This window comes from Triticum aestivum, chromosome 7A (genome assembly GCF_018294505.1).
Source record: "Triticum aestivum cultivar Chinese Spring chromosome 7A, IWGSC CS RefSeq v2.1, whole genome shotgun sequence".
Classification (NCBI taxonomy): Eukaryota; Viridiplantae; Streptophyta; class Magnoliopsida; order Poales; family Poaceae; genus Triticum; species Triticum aestivum.
This window is the reverse complement of record NC_057812.1, coordinates 501,665,745-501,685,881: the sequence shown is the minus strand read 5'-3', so window position 1 is coordinate 501,685,881 and position 20,137 is coordinate 501,665,745.

Genomic DNA, 20,137 nt, shown 5'->3' with positions numbered 1-20,137 from the left:
ATCCCAGTCTCGATTCGTGCCAACCCAACAGACACTTTCGGAGATACCTGTAATGCACCTTTATAGCCACCCAGTTACGTTGTGACGTTTGATACACCCAAAGCATTCCTACGGTATCCGGGAGTTGCACAATCTCATGGTCTAAGGAAAAGATACTTGACATTAGACAAGCTTCAGCATACAAACTACACGATCTCTATGCTAGGCTTAGGATTGGGTCTTGTCCATCACATCATTCTCCTAATGATGTGATCCCGTTATCAATGACATCCAATGTCCATGGTCAGGAAACCGTAACCATCTGTTGATCAACGAGCTAGTCAACTGGAGGCTTACCAGGGACATGGTGTTGTCTATGTATTCACACGTGTATTACGATTTCCGGATAATACAGTTATAGCATGAATAAAAGACTATTATCATGAACAAAGAAATATAATAATAACATATTTATTATTGCCTCTAGGGCATATTTCCAACAGTCTCCCACTTGCACTAGAGTCAATAATCCAGTTCACATCGATATGTGATTAACACTCAAGGTCACATCCCCATGTGACTAACACCCAAGAGTTCTGGGTTTGATCATGTTATGCTTGTGAGAGAGGTTATAGTCAACGGGTCTGAACCTTTCAGATCCGTGTGTGCTTTACAAATCTCTATGTCATCTCCTAGATGCAGCTACTATGCTCTATTTGGAGCTATTCCAAATAATTGTTCTACTTGGAGCTATTCTAAATTGTTGCTCCATTATACGTATCCGGTATCTCTACTTAGAGCTATCCGGATAGGTGTCAAGCTTGCATCGACGTAACCCTTTACGACGAACTCTTTTACCACCTCCATAATCGAGAAAATTCCTTAGTCCACTAGTTACTAAGGATAACTTTGACCGCTGTCCCGTGATCCATTCTTGGATCACTCTTGTACCCCTTGACTGACTCATGGCAAGGCACACTTCAGGTGCGGTACTCAGCATGGCATACTGTAGAGCCTATGTCTTAAGCATAGGGGACGACCTTCGTCCTTTCTCCCTATTCTGCCGTGGTCGAGCTTTAAGTCTTAACTTCGTACCTTACAACTCAGGCAAGAACTTCTTCTTTGACTGATCCATCTTGAACACCTTCAAGATCATGTCATGGTATGTGCTCATTTGAAAGTATTATTAAGCATTTTGATCTATCCTTATAGATCTTGATGCTCAATGTTCAAGTAGCTTAATCCAGGTTTTCTATTGAAAAACACCTTTCAAATAACCCTATATGCTTTCTAGAAAATCATTTCTGATCATCAACATGTCAACAACATATACTCATCAGAAATTCTATAGTGCTCCCACTCACTTCTTTGGAAATACAAGTTTCTCATAAACTTTGTATAGACCCAAAATCTTTGATCATCTTATCAAAGCGTACATTCCAACTCTGAGATGCTTACTCCAGTCCTTAGAAGGATCGCTGGAGCCAGCATACCTTTTAGCATCATTAGGATCGACAAAAACTTTCTGATTGTATCACATACAACCTTTCCTTACGAAAGTTGGTAAGGAAACTCGTTTTGACATCCATCTGCCAGATTTCATAAATGCTGCTTATGCTAACATGATTCCGACGGACTTAAGCATCGCTACGGATGAGAAAATCTCATCGTAGTCAACTCCTTGAACTTGTGAAAAACTCTTCGCCACAAGTCGAGCTTCATGGACGGTGACATTACCGTCCACGTTCGTCTTCTTCTTAAAGATCCGCTTATCTCAATGGCTTGCCGATCATCGGGCAAGTCCACCAAAGTCCATGCTTTGTTCTGATACATGGATCCTATCTCGGATTTCATGGTTTCTAACCATTTGTCGGAATATGGGCCCACCATCGCTTCTCCATAGCTCGTAGGTTCATTGTTGTCTAGCAACATGACCTTGAAGACAGGATCACCGTACCACTCTGAAGTAGTACGCATCCTTGTCACCCTACGAGGTACGGTAGTGACTTTATCCGAAACTTCAGGATCACTATCATAAGCTTCTACTTCAATTGGTGTAGGTGCCACAGGAACAACTTCCTGTGCCCTGCTACACACTTGTTGAAGTGACGGTTCAATAACCTCATCAAGTCTCCACCATCCTCCCACTCAATTCTTTCGAGAGAAACTTTTCCTCGAGAGAGGACCCGATTCAAGAAACAATCCCTTTTGCTTCCGGATCTGAGACAGGAGGTATACCCAACTGTTTTGGGTGTCCTATGAAGATGCATTTTATCCGCTTTGGGTTCGAGCTTATCAACCTGAAACTTTTTCACATAAGCGTCGCAGCCCCAAACTTTTAAGAAATGACAGCTTAGGTTTCTCTAAACCATAGTTCATACGGTGTCATCTCGACGGAATTACGTGGTGCCCTATTAAAGTGAGTGCGGTTGTCTCTAATGCCTAACCCATGAACAATAGTGGTAATTCGATAAGAGACATCATGGTACGCACCATATCCAATAGGGTGCAACTATGATGTTCGGACACACCATCACACTATGGTGTTCCAGGCGGTATTAATTGCGAAACAATTTCCACAATGTCTTAATTGCGTGCCAAAGCTTGTAACTCAGATACTCATCTCTATGATCATATCATAGACATTTTATCCTCTTGTCACGATGATCTTCAACTTCACTCTGAAATTACTTGAACCATTCAATAATTCAGACTTGTGTTTCATCAAGTAAATATACTCAGTATCTACTCGAATCATCTGTGAAGTAAGAATATAACGATATTCACTGCATGCCTCAGCACTCATTGGACTGCACACATCAAAATGTGTTACTTCCAACAAGTTGCTATCTTGTTCCATCTTACTGAAAACGAGGCTTCTTAGTCATCTTGCCCATGTGGTATGATTTGCATATCTCAAGTGAGTCCAAACGATCCATCTGCATGGAGTTTCTTCATGCGTATACCCCAATAGACGTGGTTCGCATGTCTCAAACTTTTCAAAAACGAGTGAGTCCAAAGATCCATCAACATGGAGCTTCTTCATGCGTTTTATACCGATATGACTTACGTGGCAGTGCCACAAGTAGGTGGTACTATCATTACTATCTTATATCTTTTGGCATGAACATGTGTATTACTACGATCGAGATTCAATAAACCATTCATTTCAGGTGTAAGACCATTGAAGGTATTATTCAAATAAACAGAGTAACCATTATTCTCTTTAAATGAATAACCGTATTGCGATAGACATAATCCAATCATGTCTATGCTCAACGCAAACACCAATCTCGATGGTAGAGGGAGCGTGCGATGCTTGATCATATCAACATTGGAAACACTTCCAACACATATCGTCTGCTCACCTTTAGCTAGTCTCCATTTATTCCGTAGCCTTTTATTTCGAGTTACTAACACTTAGCAACTGAACCGGTATCTAATACCCTGGTGCTACTAGGAGTACTAGTAAAGTACACATTAACATAATGTATATCCAATATACTTCTATCGAGCTTGCCAGCCTTCTCATCTACCAAGTATCTAGGGTAATTCTGCTCCAGTGGTTGTTCCCCTTATTACAGAAGCACTTAGTCTCGGGTTTGGGTTCAACCTTGGGTTTCTTCACTAGGGCAGCAGCTGATTTGCGGTTTCATGAAGTATCCCTTCTTGCCCTTGCCCTTCTTGAAACTAGTGGTTTCACCAACCATCAACAATTGATGCTCCTTCTTGATTTCTACTTTCGCGATGTTAAACAACGCGAATGCCTCAAGGATCATCATGTCTATCCTTGATATGTTATAGTTCATCACGAAGCTCTAGCAGCTTGGTGGCAATGACTTTGGGGAAACATCACTATCTCATCTGGAAGATCAACTCCCACTCGATTCAAGTGATTGTTGCACTCAGACAATCTGAGCACAAGCTCAACAATTGAGCTTTTCTCCTTAGTTTGCAGGCTAACAAAATCGTCGGAGGTCTTATACCTCTTGACGTGGGCACGATCCTGAAATCCCAATTTCAGCCCTCGAAACATCTCATATGTTCCGCGATGTTTCGAAAAATGTCATTAGTGCCTCAACTCTAAACCGTTTAACTGAACTATCACGTAGTTATCAAAACGTGTATGTCCGATGTTCGCAACATCCGCAAACGACGTTTGGGGTTCAGCACACTGAGTAGTGCATTAAGGACATAAGCTTTCTACTGTCCGCATAATTGCTACTATCAACTTTCAAACTATATTTTCTCTAGGAACATATCTAAAACAGTAGAACTAAAGCGCGAGCTACGACATAATTTGCAAAATCCTTTTGACTATGTTCAGGATAATTAAGTTCATCTTATGAACTCCCACTCAGATAGACATCCCTCTGGTCATCTAAGTGATTACATGATCCGAGTCAACTAGGCCGTGTCCGTCATCACGTGAGACGGACTAGTCATCATCGGTGAACATCTTCATGTTGATCGTATCTACTATACGACTCATGCTCGACCTTTCGATCTCCGTGTTCCGAGGCCATGTCTGTACATGCTAGGCTCATCAAGTTAACCCTAAGTGTTTTCGCTGTGTAAAACTGTCTTACACCCGTTGTATGTGAACGTAAGAATCCATCACACCCGATCATCACGTGGTGCTTAGAAGCGACAAACTGTAGCAACGGTGCACAGTTAGGGGAGAACACTTCTTGAAATTTTGTAAGGGATCATCTTATTTACTACCGTCGTCCTAAGTAAACAAGATGCATAATCATAATAAACATCACATGCAATTATATAGTTGTGACATGATATGGCCAATATCATATAGCTCCATTGATCTCCATTTTCGGGGCTCCATGATCAACTTGTCACCAGCTTGACACCATGATCTCCATCATCATGATCTCCATCATCTTGTCTTCATGAAGTTGTCACGCCAACGACTACTTCTACTTCTATGGCTAACGCGTTTAGCAATAAAGTAAAGTAAGTTACATGGCGTTGTTCAATGACACGCAGGTCATACAATAAATTAAGACAACTCCTATGGCTCCTGCCGGTTGTCATACTCATCGACATGCAAGTCGTGAATCCTATTACAAGAACATGATCAATCTCATACATCACATATCATTCATCACATTCTTCTTGGCCATATCACATCACATAGCATACCCTGCAAAAACAAGTTAGACGTCCTCTAATTGTTGTTTGCATGTTTTACGTGGCTGCTATGGGTTTCTAGCAAGAACGTTTCTTACCTACGCAAGACCACAACGTGATATGCCAATTTCTATTTACCCTTCATAAGGACCCTTTTCATCGAATCCGTTCCGACTAAAGTGGGAGAGACTGGCACCCGCTAGCCACCTTATGCACCAAGTGCATGTCAGTCGGTGGAACCTGTCTCACGTAAGAGTACGTGTAAGGTCGGTCCGGGCCGCTTCATCCCACAATACCATCGAAACAAGATTGGACTAGTAACGGTAAGCATATTGAACAACATCAATGCCCACAACTACTTTGTGTTCTACTCGTGCAAAGAATCTACGCAATAGACCTAGCTCATGATGCCACTGTTGGGGAACATAGCAGAAATTCAAAATTTTCCTACGTGTCACCAAGATCTATCTATGGAGAAACCAGCAACGAGGGGAAGGAGAGTGCATCTACATACCCTTGTAGATCGCTAAGCGGAAGCGTTCAAGAGAACGGGTTGAAGGAGTCGTACTCGTCGTGATCCAAATCACCGGAGATCCTAGTGCCGAACGGACGGCACCTCCGCGTTCAACACACTTACAGCCCGGTGATGTCTCCCATGCCTTGATCCAGCAAGGAGAGAGGGAGAGGTTGAGGAAGACTCCATCCAACAGCAGCACAACGGCGTGGTGGTGGTGGAGGAGCGTGGCAATCCAGCAGGGCTTCGCCAAGCACCACGGGAGAGGAGGAGTAGGGAGAGAGGTAGGGCTGCACCAAGAGGGAGAGGTTATCATGTGTATGACAGCCCCAAACCTCAACTATATATAGGGGGAAGGGGGAGCTGCGCCCCCTTTAGGGTTTCCCACCCCAAGGGGTGCGGCCAAGGGGGGAGGAGTGCCTCCCAAGTCAAGTGGAGGCCTCCCCCATTAGGGTTTCCCCTTTCCCATGCGCATGGGCCTTGGGGGGCTGGTTCCCTTGGCCCATAAAGGCTAGGGCGCCCCCTTACAGCCCATGCTACTGTATTGGACGTGGTGGAACAATTTCCGGACCTCCGGACCCCTCCGGAATCCTCCGGAACCTTCTGGAAGCTTCCCGGTACAATACCGAAAAAACCCGAACTTTTTCCGGAACCCGAACAACAACTTTCCATATATAAATCTTTACCTCCGGACCATTCCGGAACTCCTCGTGACGTCCGGGATCTCATCCGGGACTCCAAACAACATTCGGTAACCACATACAAGCTTCCTTTATAACCCTAGCGTCACCGAACCTTAAGTGTGTAGACCCTACGGGTTCGGGAGACATGCAGACATGACCGAGACGTTCTCCAGTCAATAACCAACAGCGGGATCTGGATACCCATGTTGGCTCCCACATGTTCCACGACGATCTCATCGGATGAACCACGATGTCAAGGACTCAATCGATCCCGTATACAATTCCCTTTGTCTAGCGGTATTGTACTTGCCCGAGATTCGATGTCGGTATACCGATACCTTGTTCAATCTCGTTACCGGCAAGTCTCTTTACTCATTCTGTAACACATCATCCCGTGATCAACCCCTTGGTCACATTGTGCACATTATTATGATGTCCTACCGAGTGGGCCCAGAGATACCTCTCCGTTTACACGGAGTGACAAATCCCAGTCTCGATTCGTGCCAACCCAACAGACACTTTCGGAGATACCTGTAATGCACCTTTATAGCCACCCAGTTATGTTGTGACGTTTGATACACCCAAAGCATTCCTACGGTATCCGGGAGTTGCACAATCTCATGGTCTAAGGAAAAGATACTTGACATTAGAAAAGCTTCAGCATACGAACTACACGATCTCTATGCTAGGCTTAGGATTGGGTCTTGTCCATCACATCATTCTCCTAATGATGTGATCCCGTTATCAATGACATCCAATGTCCATGGTCAGGAAACCGTAACCATCTATTGATCAACGAGCTAGTCAACTAGAGGCTTACTAGGGACATGGTGTTGTCTATGTATTCACACGTGTATTACGATTTCCGGATAATACAGTTATAGCATGAATAAAAGACTATTATCATGAACAAAGAAATATAATAATAACATATTTATTATTGCCTCTAGGGCATATTTCCAACAATATCGCAGGGTAACACTGCTTCTGCACCGTACACCATGAAGAAAGGTGTATATCCAGTAGTGCGGTTGGGTGTGGTCCGCAGCCCCCAGAGTACGGAGTCAAGTTCCTCCACCCAGTGCTTGTCTGATTCTTTCAAAGACCACACTAGTCTAGGTTTGATGCCGCTCATAATAAGACCATTAGCCCGTTTGACTTGACCGTTTGTCTGCGGGTGATAGACAGAGGCGTAATCGAGCTTAATGCCCATATTAGCACACCGGGTTTTCACTTCACTGGCTGTGAAATTAGAGCCATTATCGGTGATTATGCTGTGTGGGACACCATAACGATGTACCACGCCGGATATGAAATCTATTACCGGCCCCGCTTCAGCCGTTTTGACTGGTTTGGCCTCTATACACTTAGTGAATATATCCACCATGACCACAAGATACTTTCTCTTATGGCTTCCTCCTTTAAGGAGTCTGACCATATCGAGTCCCAAGACCGCAAAAGGCCAAGTGATGGGGATTTTTTATAAGGCAGTGGGGGGGCATATGGCTTTGGTTGGTGAAGAGTTGGCAGCTGACGCAATGTTGGACAAGGTCCTATGCATCTGCTTGGGCCGTCGGCCAATAAAACCCTGTACGGAAGGCCTTGCTAACAAGGGGCCGAGCTGCGGCGTGGTGACCGCCGAGTCCGGCGTGAATTTCAGCCAAGAGCTGCCGCCTCTCTTGCTCGGAGATACATCTTTGAAGAACTCCAGTAGTGCTTTTCTTATAGAGCTCTCCGTCATGAACCTTGTAGGCCTTCGAATGACGGGCAATGCAGCGGGCCTCATTCTGGTCCTCAGGAAGCTCCTTCCTGTTAAGGTAGGCCAGGAAGGGTTCGGTCCATGGGGCAATGACTGCCATGATGAGATGCGCCGACGGTGTTATTTTGGTGGCTGAGCCTCCGATGATGTTGGTGTTATCGGAATCTGGGGTTATGTTCGGATCCAGACTAGTGTTAACGTTTTCCCCCTCCCACACAACGAATGGCTTAAAAAGACTTTCCAGAAAGATATTAGGTGGAACGGGGCTGCACTTAGCGCCGATACAAGCAAGAACGTCCGCCGCCTGATTACTTTCTCGAGCCACATGGTGGAACTCGAGCCCCTCGAACTGGGCCGACATTTTTATGACGGCATTGTGATAAGCTACCATCTTCGGATATTTGGCGTCGAAGTCTCCATTTATTTGAGATATTGCAAGGTTTGAGTCCCCGCCATCCGGAGACCATGCAATAAGGCCTCGTATTCGGCTGCATTGTTGGAGTCTGTGTATAGTATTTGGAGTACATACTGAACGACGTCTCCAGTTGGTGATGTTAAGATGACGCCGGCCCCTAGCCCTGCCAGCATTTTGGAGCCATCAAAATACATAACCCAATTGGAATATGCGCCGTACTCTTTAGGGAGTTCGGCCTCTGTCCATTCGGCGACGAAGTCAGCCAGTACTTGGGATTTAATACCTCGACGTGGTTTGTATGTAATATCAAATGCAAGGAGCTCAATGGCCCATTTGGCAATCCGACCCGTGGCATCACGGTTGTTTATAATGTCATTGAGTGGTACTTCGAAAGCCACCATGATCGAACACTCCTGGAAGTAGTGACGGAGCTTTCAGGATGCCATGAAGACCGCGTATGCTATCTTTTGATAATGGGGGTACCGGGATTTGCATGGTGTAAGGACAGTGGATACATAGTATACTGGCTTCTGAAGCGGGAATTTGTGTCCGTCCTGTTCTCGTTCAACAACGAGCACGGCGCTCACCACCTGATGTGTTGCCAATATATATAATAACATTGTTTCACCGCCGTTTGGCGCGGCCAGGACTAGGTTGCTCGCAAGAAGAGTTTTTATTTCCTCCAGTCTGGTTGTTGTCGCGTCCGTCCACTCGAAGTGATCGGTTTGCTGTAGAAGGTGATAGAGTGGTAGTGCCTTTTCTCCCAATCTGGAGATAAAGCGGCTTAGATCTGCCACGCAACCCGCGAGCTTTTCGACTTGTTTAAGGTCTGTTGGCGTAGCCAATTTGACAGAGCTCGGATTTTGGCTGGATTTGCTTCAATTCCTCTGTTGGAAATGATGAAGCCCAGCAGTTTTCTAGCGTGGACGCTGAAAATGCACTTATCATGATTGAGCTTAATGTCATACACGCGGAGGTTATCGAATGTGAGACCTAAATCGTCTATTGATGTTTCAACGCGCCTAGTTTTGATGACGACATCGTCCACATAAGCTTCAACTGTCTGGCCGATCTGTTTCTCCAGGCATGTTTGAATCATGCGTTGGTATGTGGCTCCGGCGTTCTTGAGCCTGAAGGGCATGGTGTTGAAGCAGAATGGCCCATATGGGGTAATGAATGCTGTTGCAGCTTGATCGGACTCCTTCATTTTGAATTGATGGTATCCGGAATATGCATCAAGGAAACACAGTGAGTCGTGTCCTGTGGTAGCATCAATGATTTGATCAATGCAGGGGAGGGGGAAGGGATCCTTAGGGCAAGCCTTATTGATGGCTTTAAAATCGACGCACAATCGCCAGGATTTGTCCTTCTTTGGTACCATCACCAGGTTTTCCAACCAGTTTGGATGTTTTATTTCTCTGATGAATCCGACCTCAATTAGCTTGGCTAGCTCCTCCCCCATAGCTTGATGTTTGGGTTCGGAAAAGCGCCGCAGTGTTTGCTTGACCAGTTTCTATCCCTTTAATACATTGAGGCTGTGCTCGGCCAACTCGCGTGGGATTCATGGCATATCAGAAGGGTGCCAGGCGAATATATCCCAATTCTCGCGCAGGAAGTCTCGTAGCACAGTGTCAACCGTTGGGTCTAGTTGTGCTCCGATGGATGCTGTCTTCTTGGGGTCCGTTGGATGGAGTTGGAATTTGACTATTTCTTTTGCTGGTTTGAAGGAGGTGGATTTGGGTTGTTTGTCTAGGACCACATCATCCCTGTCCACCGTGGAGCGCAACATTGTTAATTATTTGGCCGCGAGGGCTTCAGATAATGCATCGAGAGCCAAGGATGCGGTTTTATTCTCATAGCAAAGTGCTATGTCCGGATCACTAGCTAGAGTGATTATACTGTTGGGCCCAGGCATCTTAAGCTTCATGTATCCAAAATGGGGTACCGCTTGGAAGCGCGTAAATGCATCTCTCCCTAAGAGGGCGTGATATCCGCTGTTGAAAGGGGCCACTTGGAAGGTTATTTCTTCGGACCGATAATTCTCCAGCGTGCCGAATACCACGTCGAGTGTTATTTTTCCCGCACACTGCGCCTCCCGACTGGGTATAATTCCTCGGAAGGTCGTGCTGCTTTGATCAATGCGGCTCCTGTCTATTTCCATTTTGTGGAGTGTATCTTCGTAGATGAGGTTTAGTCCGCTGCCGCAGTCCATGAGGACTTTGGTGAGCCAAAAGCCGTCCACAATTGGATTGAGGACCAAGGCGGCTGGTGCTCGGACTGTCCTATATTTTGGTTCGTCGCCGGCATTAAAAGTTATAGCCGTGTCGTTCCAAGGGTTTATTGCCGCTATTTGACAGACTTTGGTGAGTCCGCGTAGTGCTCTTTTGCGCCTATTGTTTGAGGCGAATGTCTCGAAGACCGTCAGTACTTTGGGGTCGTTGTCCTCTGGGGGGGTGTTGTTCTGTGTTATTCTTGGTGAGGATATCCTCGCCGCTCTTGGCCACTTGCCGGAGTATCCAACATGCTCTAAGGCTATGTGTTGGTATGTTATCTAGTGCTGCATGTAGTTTGCATGGCCCATCGAGCCATCCTTCCAGAACGGTTCCGCACCCCATACTGGACTTGTATTTCTTTGCTATTGAACCGGGCGTGTTGCAAGGGTGCGCCATTTTCTCCTGAATGAGGGGTTGAGTGGGGACCGATGATTCCCAACGAGCCGCTTGAGTTTTCCATGCGCTTTACATTGCACTGTACTTCCGTACGATAGTTGCCAAGTCAGCGAAGTGTAGGATGCGACGACAGTTGATGGCGTTGAGGATTCCTTCATCCCTGCAATTGTTGCAGAACACTGAGATCGCTTCCTTGTCGCGGCAATCTTTAATCTTATTTTTGACAAGAAGGAATCTGGCCCAGAAGTGGTGGACCGTTTTCTAAGACTGTTGTTTTATGCTCATGAGAGCGCTTGTATTCGGGTGGGTGGGTGGATTTAAATCTGATCCCTGCCCCAGTTTTGGATCCGGAGTCTGAAGGTCTTCCGAACTTAGCAGACTGGGCTCCGGGGTGTCCACTAATTTCTTAGGCCCGTCGTCCGATTCTATGTTCGGAGGGCAGGATGCATCACCTCGCAGGTAGGTGTCCGGCTCTCCGAGACCGGAGATCTGGACATAGTCCATACTTAATATGGAGGAAGAGTTGTCGACTCACTCTTCGACTAGCGCTATCTGGTGGGTGATCGGTGGAGATTTGATTTCTCTCTGATCGGGTTTAAGCCCAATCCGATCGTAGTCTGTAGCGACCCCCAGGGCAGCGATGCGATCCAGGAGCTCGTTTAAGGACGAAAGCTCCGCCGGATCCATCTGCTTGGAGTGTTCAGAGTCGATATGAAGGGGTTTTTCGATGACCCGAGAGGTCATCATCGGCTTAATGACCGAACAGGCATTCACGGTAAAGCCGCCCAGCCGGAGGGTTTGGCCTGGAGCCAGCGTTCCTCTGGTGGTGATATTATCCTTGAGAACAAGGTGAGACATAGATCTTGTTGTCGATGGCACAGTGGAACTCTCAATGAAAGCACCAATGTCGGTGTAAAAACCAGCGGATCTCGGGTAGGGGGTCCCGAACTGTGCGTCTTAGGTCGATGGTAACAGGAGACAGGGGGCACGATGTTTACCCAGGTTCGGGCCCTCTCTATGGAGGTAATACCCTACGTCCTTCTTGATTGATATTGATGAATACGAGTATTACAAGAGTTGATATACCTTGAGATTGTAATGGCTAAACCCTAGAGCTCTAGCTTGTATGGCTATGATAATGAATCTCTCCCTCTGGACTAAGTCCTCCAGTTTATATAAGCATCGGGAGGGTCTAGGGTTACACAAGGTCAGTTACAAAGAAAGGAATCTACATATTTGGTCACCAAGCTTGCCTTCCACGCCAAGGAGAGTCCCATCCGGACACGGGTGCAGTCTTCGGTCTTCATATCTTCACAGCCCATCAGTCCGGCCCATGGCTAACAGGCCGGACGCCCGAGGACCCCTTAGTCTAGGATTCCCTCAACGACATTGTATGAACTATGGTTTGGTAAGAAACCTAAGCTGTCATTTCTTAAAGTTTGGGGTTGCGACACTTATGTCAAAAAACTTCAGCCTGATAAGCTTGAACCCAAATCGGAGAAGTGCGTCTTCATAGGCTACCCTATGGAAACAATTGGGTACACCTTATACCACGGAACCGAAGGCAAGATCTTTGTTGCCAAGAATGAAACCTTTCTAGAGAAGAAGTTTCTCTCGAAAGAAGTGAGTGGGAGGAAAGTAGAACTTGATGAGGTAATTGTACCTTCTCTCAATTTGGAAAGTAGCACATCAAAGAAATCTGTTCCCGTGATGCCTATACCAACTAGATAGGAAGATAATGATGATGATGATCATGAACCTTCAGATCAAGTTGCTAATGGACCTTGTAGGTCAAACATAGCATGTTCTGCACCTGAGTGGTACGGTAATCCTATCTGGTAAATCATGTTATTAGACCATGGCGAACCTACGAACTATGAAGAAGCTCTGATGAGCCCAAATTCTGATAAATGGTTTGAGGCCATGAAATCTGAGATAGGATCCCTGCATGAGAGCGAATTGTGGACTTTGGTGGATTTGCCCGATGATTGGCAAGCCATTGAGAATAAATGGATCTTCAAGACGAAGACATACGCTGATGGTAATGTCATGATCTACAAAGCTCGACTTGTCGCGAAAGGTTTTCGACAAGTTCAAGGGGTTTACTACGATGATACCTTCTCACCCGTAGCGATGCTTAAGTCCGTCCAAATCATGTTAGCAATTGCAGGATTTTATAATTATGAAATTTGGCAAATGGATGTCAAAATTGCATTCCTTAATGGATTTCTTAAAGAAGAGTTGTATATGATGCAACCAGAAGGTTTTGTCGATCCTAAAGGTGCTAACAAAGTGTGCAAGCTCCAGCAATCCATCTATGGACCGGTGCAAGCATCTCGGAGTTGGAACATATGCTTTTATGAGGTGATCAAAGCATATGGTTTTATACAAACTTATGGTGAAGCCTGTATTTACAAGAAAGTGAGTGGGAAGCTCTATAGCATTTCTGGTATTATATGTGGATGACTTATTGTTGATTGGAAATGATATAAAATTTCTGGATAGCATAAAAGGATACTTAAATAACATTTTTTCAATGAAAGGCCTTGGTGAAGCTGCTTATATATTGGGCATCAAGATCTATAGGCATAGATCGAGATGCTTGATAGGACTTTCACAAAGCACATACCTTGACAATGTTTTGAAGAAGTTCAAAGTGGATCAGTTAAAGAAAGGGTTCTTACCTGTGTTACAAGGTGTGAAGTTGACTAAGACTCAAAGCCCGACCACGGCAGAAGATAGAGAGAGAATGGAAGTCATTCCCTATGCCTCAACCATAGGTTCTATAAAGTATGCCATGCTGTGTACCAGAACTATTATGTGACTTGCCAAGAGTTTGGCAAGGGGGTACAATGGTGATCCAGGAGTAGATCACTAGACAACGGTCAAAATTATCCTTTGGTACCTTAAAGAGGACTAAGGAAATGTTTCTCAGATATCGAGGTAATAAAGAGTTCGTCATAAAGGGTTACGTTGATACGTCTCCAATGTATCTATAATTTTTGATTGTTCCATGCTGTTATATTATCAATCTTGGATGTTTCATAATCATTTTATATCATTTTTTGGTACTAACCTATTGACATAGTGCCAAGTGCCAGTTGCTGTTTTCTGCATGTTTTTTAAATCGCAGGAAACCAATACCAAACGGAGTCCAAATGCAACGAAACTTTACGAAGATTTTTTATGGACCAGAAGACACCCAATGGGCCAAGGCAGCTCCTTGGGGGTGCTCTAAGGGGAGCACAACCCACCAGGGCGCGCCAGGAGGCCCAAGCGCGCCCTGGTGGGTTGTGCCCACCTCGGGTGCCCCCGGACGACCTCTTTGCTCTATAAATACCCCAATATTCCAGAAACCCTAGGGAAGTCGATGAAAATCAATTCCAGCCGCCGCAGAGTCCAGAACCACCAGATCTAATCTAGACACTATCACAGAGGGGTTCACCACTTCCATTGGTGCCTCTCCGATGATGTGTGAGTAGTTCTTTGTAGACCTTTGGGTCCGTAGTTAGTAGCTAGCTAGATGGCTTTCTCTCACTCGTTTGATTCTCAATACAATGGTCTCTTGGAGATCCATATGATGTAACTCTTTTTCCGGTGTGTTTGTTGGGATCAGATGAACTTTGAGTTTATGATCAGATATATCTTTTTATATCCATGAAAGTTATTTGAGTTTCTTCGATCTCTTATATGCATTATTGCTTATAGCCTCATATTTCTTCTTCGATATTTGGTTTTTTTGGCCAACTTGATCTATTTATCTTGCAATAGGAAGAGGTGCTTTGTAGTGGGTTCAATCTTGTGGTGCTTGATCCGAGTGACAGAAGGGGAACTGACACGTATGTATTGTTGCTACTAAGGATAAGGCGATGGGGTCTATCTCTACATAGATAGATCTTGTCTACATCATGTCATCATTCTTATTGCATTTCTCCATTTCCCCATGAACTTAATACACTAGATGCATGCTGGATAGCGGTCGATGTGTGGAGTAATAGTAGTAGATACAGGCAGGAGTCGGTCTACTAATCTTGGACCTGATGCCTATGTAATGATCATTGGCTAGACATCATCATGATTATTTGAAGTTCTATCAATTGCCCAACAGTAATTTGTTTACCCACCGTTTGCTATTTTACTCGAGAGAAGCCACTAGTGAAACCTACAGCCACCGGGTCTCTTTCTCATATTATTTGCCTTCGTGATATACTTTTCCTTGCTTTTATTTTTCAGATCTATTAGACCAAAAATACAAAAATACCTTGCTGTGTTTTATTCTTATTTTTTTAGTTGGCATTTGATCTATCAATCTACTATAATTTATTTCACGTTCGTTTGCCTATCATAGGGCGCCACTACCCGAAAGGGATTGACAACCCCTTTTACACGTCGGGTTGCGGGTATTTCTTATTTGTGTGCAGGTGTTGTTTACATGTTGTTGCTTGGTCCTCCTACTGGTTCGATAACCTTGGTTTCATATCTAAGGGAAATACCTACCGCTACTATGCTGCATCATCCCTTCCTGTTTGGGGAAATACCGATGTAGCTTCAAGCCGCATCAAAAGGAATTTCTGGCGCCATTGCCGGGGAGGATCTTCAACATATACCAGGTTCCTAATCACAAATCTCATTTCCTCGCAATTTACATTATTTTCCATTTGCCTCTCGTTTTCCTCCCCCCCCCCACTTCACAAAAATTTGCCGTTTTATTAGCCCTCTTTTTCGTGCGCCATTTTCTTGTCGGATCTGTTTTTAAGTGCAATCTTGTTGCGTAGTCATCATGACTCCAGAGAACACCAAGTTGTGTGATTTCTCAAATACCAACAACAATAATTTTATTGGCACTTTGATTTCTCCTCCCGCCACTAGTGTGGAGTCTTGTGATATTAATAGTGCTTTGCCGAATCTTATGAAAGATCAATTTTCCGGTACTCCTAATGAGGATGTCGCGTCTCATCTTATTAACTTCGTGGAATTATGCGATATGCAAAAGAAAAAGGATGTGGACAATGATGTTGTGAAGATGAAATTATTTCCGTTTTCTTTGCGTGATTCTGCAAAAAAATGGTTTTCTTCTTTGCCTTGCAATAGTATCGATTCTTGGAATAAGTGCAAAGATGCTTTTAACACTAGGTATTTTCTGCCCGCAAAAATTATTTCCCTTAGAACCTATATCATGAATTTTAAGCAACTTGAACATGAGCATGTTGCACAATCTTGGGAAAGGATGAAAATGATGCTAAGGAATTGTGATGCCCGGATAATTAAGCTACAGTGAACCTCCGCTAATGATGCCACGTCACCTCGGTTATTATTGCTAATCTCGTGTTAGTTCAAAACCGATTCAAATTCAAATTCAAAATCAAGCAAACAATAAAAGTTTTCAAATATTACAACTAAAATGTTTGGAGTGAACCAAATATTGCATAGGTAATTATGGTGGAGAAACCACACCTTTATAAAATATTTAAATACTGTAAAATAAATAAAACAACAGCAAAAATAATTAGTTAAGTACCTTTTATAGTTTATAAAATTTTAAACTATTTTATTTTGGAGTTCAACATATTGTGCCGGTGGACTTAATTTAAATACCAAGTTAGGTGCTATATATATATATATATATATATATTAAAGAAACTAAAATAAAAGGAAACTATAATGAAAAAGAAAACAAAACAAAAAATAAGAAAAGGAGAAAACCCTCCCCTCCCCGATGGCCCTTGGCCCAACTGGCCACTCCCTGTCAGGCCAGTCCACCCGACCCAGGTTGCCCTCCCTTATCCCCCACCCCGATCGAACCCTAGGGCAACCACCCCCACTTCCCCACCGATCCAGATCTGGATCGGGATCATCCCCGTCGCCCTGCACGAACCCCGCACTCCTCCTGACCGAGACCCCCACTCGCTCTCTTTCTCCAGTGTCGCCAAGCACCCCGCGCCCGACCCCTTGCCCCGCCGGAACCCCACCTCACCGGCATGCCCGCGCCCGAGGAACCGCTGCCTACCACCATCGCCCCGCCACCTCGCCGCTGGATGGATGCCCCGCCACCTCGCTGCTGGATCGATGCCCGGCCGCCTGCCGTCGATGCTCGCCTCCTCGACCTCCTCCTCGGCGGACTCCATCGGTCCTCGTCGGCGAAACCTTGCATCGGGGGTGAGCGAAACTCCCCTCTCCTCTCTGTCTCCCTCGCACACGTGTCCCTAGTCCGTCGCCGCGGTCGCCGCACTTCGCGCACGCCCCTGACCATCGCCGTGTAAGCGCGCCGACCGCGCTCACCACGGCCTCGCCTCGCCCGGCGTGCCATTGCGCGCGCCTATAGCCGCGCCGCGCCGCACCCGCCGTGCTGCTCCTTCCCAGAGCACTTGCACCTGCCATGGCCCGCACCGCTGCAGCCTCCCCTGTTGCCTCCATCGCTGCCCGCTGTCGTCTTCCCTCTACCACTCCCGCTGCGTGCTTGCCACTGCTACTGCCGGCTGCTTCTCGACACACCACGCCGCATCCCCTCCCCAGCACCTGCTATGCTGCACCATGCTAGCGCCATTAGCCGCTACCGCGCTTGCTCGTCGTCCGCCGCTCACCACACCCACCGTCGACTGCTGCCCCCCCCCCCTCCCGTGCCCGCCGTCGACCGTTGCCCCGCTCTGACCGGCACCTCAGCCCAGCGCGTCGCGCGCCAGCATCTTCTCTGCTCGCTACGGCCGCCCGTGGGACGACCCCGAATGGCCCTGCCCGTTCGCCGGCGCCCATCTGCGACTGTTTGGGCTGGCGCCCGCAGCAGCGCCCAATTGTGCTACGGGTTGCGCCCGCACCCTCCTGCACCCAGTGCCCGCTAAGGCCCCCTTAGCCAATGACACAGGGGCCCCACTGTCGATGTCAAAACCGGTGGATCTCGGGTAGGGGGTCCCGAATTGTGCGTCTAAGGCAGATGGTAATAGGAGGCAGGGGACACAATGTTTACCCAGGTTCTGGCCCTCTCGATGGAGGTAATACCCTACGTCCTGCTCGATTGATCTTGATGATATGAGTATTACAAGAGTTTATCTACCACGAGATCATAGAGGCTAAACCCTAGAAGCTAGCCTATGATTATGATTGTCGTTTTCCTATGGACCAAACCCTTCGGTTTATATAGACACCGGAGGGGGCTAGGGTTACACAGATCGGTTACAAGGGAGGAGATCTACATATCCGAACTGCCAAGCTTGCCTTCCACACAAAGGAGAGTCCCACCCGGACACGGGACAAAGTCTTCAATCTTGTATCTTCATAGTCCAACAGTCCGGCCAAAGTATATAGTCCAGCTGTTCGAGGACCCCCTAATCCAGGACTCCCTCAGTAGCCCCTGAACCAGGCTTCAATGACGATGAGTCCAGCGCGCAGATTATCTTCGGCATTACAAGGAGAGTTCCTTCTCCGAATACTCCATAGAAGATTTTGAACACAAGGATTGTGTCTGGCTCTTCAAAACAAATTCCACATACCACCGTAGAGAGTATAATATTTCCACAAATCTAATCAGCTGACAACTTTTCATAACGTGACATCACGCCATGGCCCGGTCATTATTCGAACCGTTTTTCTCAACCAGCTACTACACGTATTGCGAGGTGGTTGTCTTGGCACGTCTTATCACGGGATTCTCATCAATACGGGTGTGGGTAACCCAACCGCGCCATCAATTATGGCGTTTGGGGAATAAGCGAGTTTACCAGGCAGGTGGGGAGGCGCATAGCTTTTTCCGCCCTTATAAAGGGACAAGGACTCCTCCTTTTCACCCATGCCTTCTTCTTCCCTGCCCATCCATTCTTGCACACTCGAGCTCCAGCACCCAAGTTCGCATTTTCTCCGTAAAACCACTCCAAACATGTCCGGAGCGGGAGGCAAGTGGATGGTCTCCTCCGTTATGGAGGAGAACATTACACAGCCCCGGGAAGCCGGATACTTGGCCGCAGACATCGCGCACCGGCTCCTAGACGAGGGGCAGATCGTCCCTACCCCCGAATCCCATGAAAGGGTTGTATTCCTTACCCATTTCATCCGCGGACTGGGATTTCCCCTTCACCCATTTGTTCACGGGCTAATGTTCTACTACGGGCTGGACTTCCATGATCTGGCCCCCAATTTCATCCTCAACATCTCGGTGTTTATCGTCGTGTGCGAGGCCTTCCTCCGCATCAAGCCCCACTTCGGTCTGTGGCTGAAGACCTTCAATGTTAAACCGAAGGTGGTGGTCGGCCAGCAAGCGGAGTGCCGAGGCGCCATGGTGGAAAAAATTCCCAACGTCACCTGGCTCGAAGGCTCCTATGTGGAGACAGTGAAGGGGTGGCAATCGGGTTGGTTCTATATCACTGAGCCGCGTGACACCAACTGGGTAGCAGCCCCCGAATTTTGATCCGGCATCCCCACGCGGCTCACCTCCTGGAAAGAGAAGGGCCTATCCTGGGGTTCATCGGTGGAGCTCACCGGACTCCAGAACTGTGTTAAAAACATGATAAGCAAGAAAATCTAGCTTGTCAACGTGGTCCAGGTCATGCTCTTCCGCCGGATCCTCCTGTGTAAAAGATGGGCATTCAATATGTGGGAGTTCGACCCGGTCAAGCACCAGACGCTGCGAGAGCTCTTCTACACGACACACCAGGACATCTGGAGGGTGTTGTTCAAGTCCGTCGAGGTACCTCCTCCCCTTACCGAGGATCGTGAACTCAGCACAAAGCGCCCTGCCAATCCGGTAAGCTTCTTATATCTCATAAGATGTTTCTTTCCCCAGTATAATCATGTGGGGGATCTAAACCTCCACGCCATTTAACAGGAATGGGTCGCGACAGCGAGCGGATCGATTGTTCGGCCCCACTGCCCGAGGATCCAGCAAGTGCTCTCTTAACGGAGATGCTGGTTCCGGCGCCCTATGAGGCGCCGGATAAGAAGGCCAAGAAGAAGGCCACGGGGACCAGGAAAGGTCTTCGGTGC